Genomic DNA, 11,665 nt, shown 5'->3' on the forward strand with positions numbered 1-11,665 from the left:
GGATTCAGGCACCCTCTCCATTTTTGCCTTCCTGAGCCCCAGAGGAGCCTTCTTAGAGCAAAAGCCCCCCCGAGGTTCTTCTGAGGCCAGGAAGGTCCCAAAACAGAGCATGGAGGGGTGCTGTGTGCCAATCCCATGCTCTGCATTTTTTCTTCCTGAGCCCCAGAGGAGCCTTCTGGGAGCAAAAACACCCGCCCTCCGAGGTTCCTAATGGATGGAAACTGAACAAGGAGAGATTTAACCTGGAAATAAGGAGAAACTTTCTGACAATGAGAACAATCAACCAATGGAACACTTTGCCCTCGGAAGTTGTGGGAGCTTCATCCCTGGAAGCTTTCAAGAAGAGACTGGACTGCCATTTGTCAGAAATAGTGTAGGATCTCCTGCTTGGGCAGGGGGTTGGACTAGATCAGGGGTCGCCAACTGGTGGGCCGCAGCCCACTGGTAGGCCATGAAAAATTTTGGTGGGCCTCAGAGAAATCTCACCCCCAGAGCACCACCACCAAGCAATTAATCCAGGCTGCACAGAAACACAAGGCTATGCTGCCCACATGGCCCATGGGAACCCTCCCCGCCCACTTACTCCTTACCCGGTAAACTTGCCTGCTAAATTGTTATTTTTCCTTTTTCCAACCATCATTTCTTCTGCTGTGCCGGGAGATTCAGATTAGCTAGGAAGCAGGTAGCTAGGAAACAGGTTGATTTCTTGCTTTCTAGCTAGTCTTTAGATCTTTGGCTCAGCACCGCCGAACCGCCCTTAAGACTGAAGGTTTGCTTGCAAGCAAATTCAGTGCAGACTGAGAGACTGAAATGCAAATTTGAGAGACTGAGCTAGCCTATGGCAGATAGATAGACCACTGAATGATTCTGTGAGCAACTCAATCTGCCTGCTTTGCCTGATTTTGGGTAAAAGTTGCTCTTTTTTATAAAAAATTCAATATTTATAAAGATATGCTGAGCAAGCCAGCTATAGATCTCTGAATGAACTGGATTCTGAAGCACAACTCTGCCTGCTTTGCCTATTGCCTTTTATTTTAGCCAGTCACATGACCACCAAGCCACACCCACAAATTAGGCCATGCCCACAGAACCAGTTAGTGGTCCCTGGGATCTAAAATTATGAGTTTGGTGGTCTCTGAGGTCCAAAAGGTGGCAACCCCTGGACTAGATGACCTATAAGGTCCCTTCCAACTCTGATTATCTGTTATCTGTTATCTCTTCTGAGGCCAGGAAGGTCCCAAAACAGAGTGTGGAGGTGTGCTGCATGCCCCCCACAGGCTCCATTTTTTTTCTTCCTGAGCCCCAGAGGAACCTTCTGGGAGCAAAAAAGCCCCTCCAGAGGCTCCTCTCGGGCCCAGAAGTCTCCAAAAATGGGTGGGTGGGGGTGGCTGCAAAAAAAAAAAAAAAAAAAGCCATGCCCACCCAGTCACATGGCCACACCCACAGAACCAGTAGTAAAAAAAATTGAATCTCACCATTGACAAGGGCTCTTTGTAAATACCCCTCATTCAGCACTATTGTAAGTTTGAACATTCACTGAGGTAGTGTACCTTAAGCAAAAAATATTGGTGAGAGCTCCACTGTTCCACAAAAGAAGCCTCATGTGCTAAATTGCACCTTAAAAAAGCTTAAACTTTATTGAGGTAAAAGGCAAACCAGCAACAAGTTACAGAAAAGTTATGAAAACCTTATGCAAAATCATACACACATGTTGAGTTCAACTTTGAGCTAAATATGTTCTGTTCTAGTGATAAATACATTTTATAATGATAGAAGCAGACCAATGGTTACAACAAAATGAAGCAATTGCAGTACTGTCAAAATCACTGGTAAATCAAAGTAATCAAGGAAAAAATCAGTGATCAAAATGTCACTTCAAATAAGAAAAATATCTATTAGATTCCAAGTTTTTCTTCTCACTAAGTGATGGTTACCTAGATTTCTTGGGTCTAAGCTTCATTTTTTTAATCCTGTTCTTATTAGATTTTCTCTGTTTTGTAATCTCCTATCAATAACTATGGCATAAATCTACATTCTAAATATTTCAAAACCAGTCCCCCCCCCATCGCCAAGGAGGAAGAGGTGTCTCTGAGGCGGCCATGCTCGAAGCATTGTGATGGCGTCAAGTTTACTGCAAATCTCTGGAGCCTTGCAGGCTCTGTGGGTGGGCCCGACTGCCCTGGGGAAAGGGTTGGAGCCTCTGGTGGTGGGCTCTCATGAGGCCAGCTCCAGGGTATGGTTACTGATGAAGAACAGGCCACAGGAATAGAGAGGAAAGTTTTGGATGCTATAAAGAAAGGAGTGGATCCTTATGGAGTACATCCATCCAAACTGTGCGGGGGAACCAAAGACGACCCCCATTTTGTCCCCTCCTTGACAAATGTGAGGCTCATGGGCTGTATCTGCAATGAAGATGCTATGGAGACGTACTACATTTGGCTTCACAAAGACAAAATGGAGCGCTGCCCTTCGTGTGGGCCCATTTCAAACTGGTTCCTTGCAAGTTGTCACGAAAGTTTGCAAAACCCAAATTCTTAACTTTTGGGGGACACAGGCTTGAGCCAAAAATCTGGAATAAGTTATGAGGTCCTGTATTTTCTGCAGCTTAATAAAAGTCTTTTGACCCAGTGTATAAAACACACACACACACACACACAAATATATTTCAAGACCACTTAACTTGAGTCTCAGAAAAAATCTAAGAGTAAAAATATAGAAAGACAAGAAAATGAAATCAAATGTATATATAATGTTGCAGTAACATAAAAGCAAGAAGTATAATTCTTATGAATGAGAGAGAGAGGAGAAAGAGAGAGGTGGGGAGAGAGAAAGAGAGAGAGAAGTTCTTACTAAAGCATAGCAGATAAATACTAACTTTCATTGTTACCGAAACTAGGTCATGCTTCTGTTTTTATATTCTCAGAGCAGGATTCTACATTATGACAGAAATACAGTAGTCCTCAACTTATTATCATGATGGATCATATGAGCCTGCCCATTATGGTTGCAGGTGGTGACGGTCATTAAGCAAGCAACTCACTTAACACACATCCCTTCTATCCTCCATGCAGTTGTTAAGCAGAGCACAGAATACTTCAGGAATGAGATGCCCTGGAAGGCCTAACCACAAATCCAGGCCCATACTGCAGCATCTCTCCACTCACACATGAATCCTTCCAAGCCTCTGGTTCCTACTGTGATATTGCGCTCGCACAAAACGTTGACACAACACGGAACTTCTTCAAGGCAAAGCAGTTTATTGTTATGATTTCTGCAGAAAACGGGTTCACATCCAAGGCAGCGGGATGGAACACAGAGCTAAGTTAGATACACACTTTTATACTCCCAATACACAAAAGCAAAGATACAATGTATCAGCAGTACGGAGCATTCTGTTGCTTCATCTATCTGGAGCTTCGCACGTATACCAGTTAAACAATCCTTGTTCTTGTTTCTCTGAAAAACCGCTGAGGTTGCTTTTTGAAACACACACACACACATACAGTAGAAAAGTACAAAATACAAAATGGAGAGCTTATCTAAAATGGAGTTACATTGGTTCACTTCTCACAATTCCCCCCTTTTCTGGTTCATCTTTGTTTCAAAAACAAATAAATCAGCTGTTACTTGTTGCAAAGCCACTTTTGAGTTACTATACAGAAGCTTCTCTCCTTTTCCATTATGAAATTTAATTTTCCTACAAGCTTGGGTACTCATGTTAAACAAATTAGGAATACATTGTATGCAACAGCACAAGCAAATCAAAATAGCTATTATGGTTATAATAGTAGTTAATATGGATTTCCACCAGGAACCATCAGGCAACCAGGACCACAGGGCGTCCCACATAGGTCCTGCTATACCTGACTCATCCCATTCCTTCTGATATTCATAAATTCGGTAATTCTTGATTAATCATTTTAATACTTCTAATAGTGTCATTAAACATGGCAATAGTAAAGTTGTTCACTCGAGTCATATCCCTGTAATTCATACCTACCCCAAGAGGGAATATTAAGGCTCTTGCTAGTCCCTCATACCAGGACCTGTGATGTATCCCAGAATTAACCTCTTTTGTTCCGGATTCGAGTGTTGGGTAGTTCATTCAACTTGTAAACTGCAGGTAACACAAACCCTATAGTGCAAGTGCCTGACCATCATTTTGGTATTTCTCTATAAGCGTACTTCCCACACAGCAGCCATCTATTCCTTCCCATAACCCAAGTCAAGTTTGACACTCTAGTCCAGTTAATCATTTCTTCGAAGTCAACGCACATTTGACAATAATATTTCCAGAATGGCAGATACTCATTCTTACATTCATAAGTGGTAACCACACTATGATTGAAACATGTTTCAGGCATTTCCCAAGTCTTATTACACTTTTCCCAATCTCCCAGGAATGGTCCTCCTTTAACACTTCTTTTAAAACAAACATAAGCTGTCTCCCTTAAATGAATGAATACCTTTTTCGTTGCAGTCCCTCCTACAGGTCCAGTCTTGGTTTTGGTTTTCCCGTCCGGCACCATCATCTATTGTGTCAGTGGTATTCCATGCAATATAACCCCTCCTTTCCCTGTTCCAGGCATATGCATACACAACCAACAATTTGTCAGATTCAAAGTTTGTGCGGTCTCCCTAATGTCCTTGATGTACGAATTCTCTGTCCACAAATCATTTCCCAGGTCTCCAGCTTTTTGCACATGTTCAGTCTGTTCGGTTCCTGCTCTTTCAACCTGTTGCAAGACAAAAACACTCACAAGTACAGTTGAAATACACAGAAACATATTTCTCAGTCCTGATTCTTTTTCAGAGTCAATTTCAAAGGTTGTCCTTCCACTGGGTGGCTTCTCCAAGGCTTCTCAAGTTCTGGAGCTGCTTTCACACGACTGTAGTGAGTCCATCCACTTTCTTTCGTCCGGACAGCAGACTCCGTGGTAAGAAGCACTTGATACGGTCCTTCCCAGCTAGGTTGCAATTTCTCAGTCCTCCAAGTTTTTATCAGGATCCAGTCTCCAACTACATGGGGATGTTGGCTGCCAGCAAGAGGTGGTCGTTGCACCAACAATCCCTGTTTATGAAGAGAAAGCAAAGACCTGGACAGTGTCTGCAAATATTTTCTCAAGAACAAATCTTTGAATTCAGGAATTGGATTCCCTATTTTTGCCAAGTAGGGTCACCCCATTAGCATCTCAAATGGAGAGACCCCAGTGTCTTTCCTTGGACATGTTCTGATTCTGAGTAGTGCCAAGGATAACTTCTTTGTCCATGGAAACCCATTTTCCAATTGTAATTTGGTCAAATGTTTCTTCAATTCCGCATTCCCCCTCTCCACTTTAGAACTGGATTCTGGGTGCCACGGGGTGTGTAAATCCCATTTCACCCCCACAGCCCTCATGACTTCTTGTAATATTTTTTGTGTAAAATGTGTGCCTCTGTCTGAATTTACTACTTCTGGCATGCCATATCTAGGTATGATTTGTTCCAGCAGAATCTTAGTCACTGTGGCAGCTGTTGCCTGCCTGACAGGGTAGGCTTCTATCCACCCAGTCAAATGATCCTTAATCACAAGTAAATATTTCCAACTCCCACTAGGTGGCACTTCAGTGTAATCAATCTGTATCTTCTGGAACAGCCAGACTGCCAAAGGTCTGCCCCCCTTGTCAGTCTTCCGTGCCGATGACTTATTTACTTTAAGACATATTAAACATTTCCAATAAATAGCATGTGCAGTAGTCCACATGTTCAAACTCCAATATGTGGGCTTGACTGCCTGTACTAAAGCTTCGATCCCCCAATGACTTCCCTCATGTAAGTACTGCATAACATTCCTCATTTGGGTTTCAGACAATACTCTAACCCTATCTGCTGTTACCCATCCTTTCTCAGCTTTGTGACATCCCTCTTTTTCCAGCTTTTCCCTAGTCTTCTCATCTGGCTCCCAAACTTCTTCGGGCTCTTCTTGCAACATGGGTACTGATACCATCTGTAGGATTACCTCCCCAGCTGCTTCTTTTGCCCATTTGTCTGCCCATCTGTTTCCAACAATCTCTTTCTCCATCCCTTTCTGATGTGCATTGATATGCACCACAGCTACCCGATTTGGATACTGTAATGCATTCAATACCTCTTCCACCAGCTGTAATTGCTCTATCTGCTTCCCATCAGTTTTTATGAATCCTCTTTCTTGCCAAATTTTCCCAAACATATGGACCACGCCCCAAGCATACTTGGAACCTGTCCATATCGTCACATCCACACCTTCAGCCAATTCCAAAGCCCTTTTCAATGCAAAAAGTTCGCACTTCTGAGCTGACCATCCTGCTTGCAAAGGTCCTTTTTCAATCACCTCCCCAGACTGAGTAACAATGGCATACCCAGCCTTCTTTACACCTTCTTCCACTCTACTAGAACCATCTACAAACCATCGTTCTCCCTCATCCAGGGGAACTTCCTCTAAGTCCTGCCTCACCTTAGTCATTGCATCAACCTGCAACAAACAATCATGATCTTCCACCTACTTTCAACCACCAACACAGCAGTAGCTGCTACTGCTTTCACACACACTGGCCACCCTCTCACCACAGGCTCCAAAGTCTTGCTCAGGAAGGCGATGGGTTGAAATCGCCCCCCCCCCTTTTCTGAGCAAGCACTCCTACAGCCATTCCCTGGGCTGCTGACACATACAGATGAAATGGGAGCTCTAAATTGGGCAAAGCCAAAACCGGTGCGGATGACAGTGCCTTCTTTAAACCTTCCCATTTTTCATCATTTCCCTCTAACCATTCTATACTTTCTCCTTTTCCTACCGGCTTCCTGTGCAGGAATTGAGCTAGCACAGTGTACTGGTCCACCCAGACTCTACAATACCCCAACAATCCAAGGGCTTTTGACTTAATGCACCAAATATTTCACCTTCCTTTCCACAAACTGGATCTTTTCCCTTGAAACTGTCAATCCTTGCTCTTTCAGCCAATTTAACAAAGCCACAGATGCTGCTCTAACCTCTTTCTCTTTCTCCCCAGTCAGCAACAAGTCATCCACATGCTGAATCAACACGATCCCTTTCCCTTTCTCAAAAGACACTAACTTTTCTTTCAAAGCCTGTCCAAACAACAAAGGGCTCTCAGTATAGTCCTGGGGAAGTACTGTCCACCTTAACTGCTGTTTTCTCCCAGTCTCAGGATCATTCCATTCAAATGCAAAACAGGTCTCTACTTCCCTCCTCGAGGGGGCATGCCCAGAAGGCATCCTTCAGATCTATCACAGTCTTTGGGAGGAATTCATCCCAAGATAGTATAGGGATCAGGAGATCCTCCTCAAATCATTAACTAATCATCCTTATTTCCTTCCCGGTATCCCACAGCTGGATACTGAACACAGGCAACAAATCTCTCCCCAGCAAATTCACTCCAGAATCAGGAATATACAACACTTCAGCTTCAGTCACCACTTCATTCATTTCCAGTCTAATTTGTTCAAACACACTCACATCCTGTGGTTTTCCACTCACCCCAAGTACTTTTATCACTTTCCTTGATCTATGTGCACCTTCTACCAGGTCACACACAGAAGTCCGGCTTGCGCCGGTGTCTATCAGGAACAGCCGCTCCTGACGGTTAGGACCCACTAAAATGTTTACCAATGGCTCCCCGCAGGTCCTCTTAAAGGAGCCAGAACAGCCCTAATCATCATACAATGCATAACTCCGCTCTTCTTGGTTGGTAGAACACTCGCACGCAAAGTGACCTTCCTTCCCACACCTGAAGCAACTCCTATCCATTCCAGGCTGTCTCATTCCCATGCCTCTTCCTCTGGAACCTCTTCCTCTATCTCGAAAACCTCCCTGCTTGTATCCCCCAAAATTCTCTCTTCTTTCTCCAAATGGACCCTTCCCAAAATTCAAAATTCCTACTTTTCTTTACTTCGCTCTTTGTTGCAGCCTGTACAGCTGCAACCATCATTTGTGATTTCTGTCTGGTTTTTACAGTGTCTCTGTTCACAAAAACTTGTTGGGCTGCTTTCAGGAGATCAACCATTCCCACAGCTCCCCAATTATCCATTTTCTGAATTTTCTATGAGAATTTTTGATCTCCTGCCACTGCCCTTGTTGCCCATTCACTCTTTCATTCCACACTCTCCAGGCTGAGGTCTGGATGAGATTCCGCTCCTCAGGAGTAAATAGATGTCCCAAAATGTACATTAGCTCCTGATAAGTGTAATCGTTTGGACCCAACCATAGCTCTAACTGTTCGGCCACCTCATGAGCATTTTCATGAAGCTTTGGAAGAGTCTTCTTCAATTCTCGCAACTCGGCTGGTTTTATGGGGACAGCCACAAAGACTGTCACCAGATTGCCTGCAGCATTGATCCCATTAGGGACTTCCCTAAGAGAAAATGCATCCACTTCAGGTTTTTGGCTGAAGGAAAATTTTGAACATCTCTTCTCAACTGTTCCACTTCTTTTCTCAGCCTCGGATAAGGTGGCTGAGGAGGGGGTTGTGGCACCGGCAATGGCGGGCCGCTGGAACATTGTTCAAATTAGGATTTGAGGGCGGCGGACTCTGAAGCCAATCATCCGTCTCGCTTTCATTGCCCTCCTGTTGCAAATTTCATGAAACCATACCTCTATGTATGCAATTTGGGTGGTCATTTTGTGTTGGAGAATATAGTCTCGCAATTTGGTCATCCAATAGGTACTGGTTTCCCCCTCAGGACTCCAGTGATATGGAAATTTAGGATCAATCAGAGGATATTTTGCCATCTATATTTGCACAAATAAATCATGTGCTTCTTCTCAAGATTCGGGTAAAATGTTTGAGATTCGGGGAGAACCATTGTTGCAACAGTTGTCCCAAAGGCGAATCCACCAATAGGTTTGCTGCCTTTTTTTTTTCTTCATCTCTTATCTCAGTCTCTAAGTTTTCTCTTAACTTTTTACTTTGTCCTTTCCCCATCTCTATTCTTTCAGGCTCCCAGAGCCTTGACTCACCAGTCCCAGTCCTCCAGCAAGCGCTGGATTCTCCCAGAGAGTTTAAGGACCTCTCTTCCTAGCCCCAATCCTCCAGCAGACGCTGGATTTTCTTTTCCAAAGAAAATTTAAAGACGTGCTTTCTGTCTGCCCCAAATGGAAAGAAACAATATTACCTGATCACTCCGGGAACCTTCCTTCAGGTCTGCGGATGTGTGGGCGTCCCCAACTCAGGTTTTCTCCGTGGTCCCAGACCACCTTCTTAATTTTCTCTTTTCTCTTTATTTTCTCTTCTCTTTATTTCTTTTCTCTTTTTTTTTTTTTACACCGGTCTCGACTGCTTCCGAAGTCCGGTCGGTCTATCTCTCTGGGTTTTACAAGATTTGAGACTCCTGGGACCTCTCAGGGTTCGGGGAGAGATTTGTCTCACAAAAGGAGATGGAGTGGCCACTACTCACCTGTCCCCGAGACCCGAGGATCGCCGTGGAATATCCCGGACGAGCCCCCACTTGTGATATTGCGCTCGCACAAAACGTTGACACAACACGGAACTTCTTCAAGGCAAAGCAGTTTATTGTTATGATTTCTGCAGAAAACGGGTTCACATCCAAGGCAGCGGGATGGAACACAGAGCTAAGTTAGATACACACTTTTATACTCCCAATACACAAAAGCAAAGATACAATGTATCAGCAGTACGGAGCATTCTGTTGCTTCATCTATCTGGAGCTTCGCACGTATACCAGTTAAACAATCCTTGTTCTTGTTTCTCTGAAAAACCGCTGAGGTTGCTTTTTGAAACACACACACACATACAGTAGAAAAGTACAAAATACAAAATGGAGAGCTTATCTAAAATGGAGTTACATTGGTTCACTTCTCACACTACCCATGCTTACTCATGCTTGTCTACAATTGTTGACCTTTGGGGGGGTATTCTACATCTCTTCCTGGAAGCACCCATTTTGCCAGGCAACCTTCTTACACAGTGAAAACCACAGGGCTCCATCCTGGAAGTAGGCAACACTTCCAGCAGGAGTTCTGGAGATCGCATTGGGGAAGGAAACCAGGTCACTTTAGCCCTTGACCTCCTGAAACCATGTGGCATTATACTGGAAGTGTGCACCATTTTGAAAGCTACTCCAAAATACTGCCCATTCTGGAACAGAGCCATGTGGCCTCCACCATGTACAAAGGCTGCCTGGTGGAGCAGCTGCTTCCAGAAGACGATCTACAGTACTGAAAAGGTAAGTGACAGATGGTTGATAGGGGTTGGGAAGGAGAGGGTGCAATACATTTTTCTAAGTACTAAATTCCTCCATAGCTCTACAGTAAATCAAAGTAAACAGAATAGTTTTAATTTATGTGCTTGCTAAAAGTTGATACAGACTTTATGGCATGTAATCAAGAAATGTTATCTTCCTCTATTCAAAGGAGCTTAACATATCTCACAATGGAAAGTATTGTTATGATTTATTGTCTACTTTTCCATAAACTGGTTTCATTCTTTTTTTTCTTATAGTTTTTTTTAACAACAAACATAGACAAATACAAACATAAAACAACAAAATAAAACCATCTTTCAATTGTACAGTTTGTCAGTTGGTACATAATTCTTGTGCACAATATATATATATATAAAACCATTTCCTCTTGAAATTAAATTTACATTCATATTATATTAATCAACTTTCCAGATCATATTATATTATTATTACACCATCATTTGATTTAAGTTTCAAATCCAATTTCCAGAAACTGGTTTCATTCTTGTAGATTGGAATTTTTCAGCTCAAGAGAGAAAAGTCCTCAATTCAAATTACAGGTCGTCCTTGACTTTCAACCACAATTCAGCCCAAAATTTCTGTTGCTAAGCAAGACAGTTGTTAAATGTATTTTGCCATGTTATATGACCTTTCTTGCCATGGTTGTTAAGGGAATCATTGCTTTTATAATATGGTTGTTAAGCGAACCTGGTTTCCCCATTGACTTTGCTTGTCAGAAAGTTGCAGAAGGTGATCACATGAGCCCAGGACAGTGCAGCCATCATAAATGCTTGCCAGGTGCTAAGTATCCAAATGTTCATCATGTGACCATGGGGATGCTGCAACAGTTGTTAGTGTGAAATAAGCCACTTTTTTCATGGTCATTCTAACTTCAAATGGTCATTACATAAGTAGAAGACTACCAGTAGAGTGCCTGAAAGCTCTTCAGACTTTCACTTGAAATACAGATAATCCTTGATTTCCAACACTTCATTTTCTGACCGTTCGGAGTTACAACAGAACTGAAAAAAGTGACTTATGACCATTTTACACACTTATGACCATTGTAGCATCCCCATGGTCATGTGATGCTTGGCAACTGACTCATATTTATGATGGTTGCAGTGTCCTAGGGTCATGTTCAATGTGGTATTCAAATTTTTTTACTACCGGTTCTGTGGGCATGGCTTGGTGGGCGTGGTGTGGCTTAGTGGCTGTGGCATGGCTTGGTGGGCATGGCAGGGGAAGGTTACTGCAAAATCCCCATTCCCTCCCCATCCCACTAACTTGCTTTCCAGCTCCGTTCTCCTGTTCAGGGCAACAAAAGAAGACCCAGCCAATCAGCCAATCCGACCCAGCCAATCAGCTAATCTGATCAGCTGGGACTTGGGAGGCAGAGAATAGATGCGGGCTGGGCCAACCAGAGGTG

The 11,665-nt window shown here is 43.3% G+C and overlaps 1 pseudogene; it reads left to right on the plus strand.

Moving 5' to 3' along the window:
- The first annotated feature begins 2,116 nt into the window (after positions 1-2,116).
- LOC148128073 (cytochrome c oxidase subunit 5B, mitochondrial-like) lies at positions 2,117-2,637 on the plus strand (annotated as a pseudogene).
- Positions 2,638-11,665: the final 9,028 nt, after the last annotated feature.

The sequence above is a fragment of the Pseudonaja textilis genome, chromosome 1 (genome assembly GCF_049901715.1).
Source record: "Pseudonaja textilis isolate UNSWEBS1 chromosome 1, rPseTex1.2, whole genome shotgun sequence".
Lineage (NCBI taxonomy): Eukaryota > Metazoa > Chordata > Lepidosauria > Squamata > Elapidae > Pseudonaja > Pseudonaja textilis.